Below are 1008 nucleotides of genomic sequence, written 5' to 3'. Positions count from 1 at the left end.
CGAGAGTCGCCCCGGACGGTCCGCCTCGCGGCGCCCGTCTGCTCGGATAAAATGACACAAAGTGTCAACTGCGAATGTTGTCCATCCAAGGAAGGAGCGTGATGCCCGGCCGGCTCCTTAAACACAGGCCGAGAGTCGCCCCGGACGGTCCGCCTCGCGGCGCCCGCCCGCTCGGATAAAATGACACAAAGTGTCAACTACGAATGTTGTCCATCCAAGGAAGGAGCGTGATGCCCGGCCGGCTCCTTAAACACAGGCCGAGAGTCGCCCCGGACGGTCGCCTCGCGGCGCCCGTCTGCTCGGATAAAATGACACAAAGTGTCAACTACGAATGTTGTCCATCCAAGGAGGGAGCGTGATGCCCGGCCGGCTCCGAAAACACAGGCCGAGAGTCGCCCCGGACGGTCCGCCTCGCGGCGCCCGTCTGCTCGGATAAAATGACACAAAGTGTCAACTACGAATGTTGTCCATCCAAGGAGGGAGCGTGAGGCCCGGCCGGCTCCGAAAACACAGGCCGAGAGTCGCCCCGGACGGTCCGCCTCTCGAGGCGCCCGCCCGCTCGGATAAAATGACACAAAGTGTCAACTACGAATGTTGTCCATCCAAGGAGGGAGCGTGATGCCCGGCCGGCTCCGAAAACACAGGCCGAGATTCGACCCCGGACGGGCCGTCTTCTCCCGGCGCCCGCCCGCGTACGCCCCCCATCCCCGGTCGCCCGTCTGCTCCCGGCGGGCCTCCGAGTACCCCCTCACCCAACTGACCGACTGGCACTCATGACCCGCCTTGGTAGGGCCTCCATCGGCCTCGGCTCGTCCGACGTCGGGTGGACGGTTCCTACCCACTGCGGGTCGCACTCTAGCGCCCCGGCCGCCGCGTGAGCGTGCGCTCCCCGCGCCGCCCCGCAGGCCCCGGCGCGACCGTACTGCGGCGAGACCGAGACGACCCGGTTTGGCATCCATCCCACCTAGCCACGATCCACGGAGGCCGAGCGAGCGGCTGAGTGTCGGG

The sequence above is a fragment of the Syngnathus leptorhynchus genome, unplaced genomic scaffold (genome assembly GCF_054491065.1).
Source record: "Syngnathus leptorhynchus isolate UIUO unplaced genomic scaffold, UIUO_Slep HiC_scaffold_431, whole genome shotgun sequence".
In the NCBI taxonomy this organism is placed as follows: domain Eukaryota; kingdom Metazoa; phylum Chordata; class Actinopteri; order Syngnathiformes; family Syngnathidae; genus Syngnathus; species Syngnathus leptorhynchus.
The sequence above is the reverse complement of the archived record's forward strand: the minus strand, read 5'-3'. Positions refer to the sequence as shown.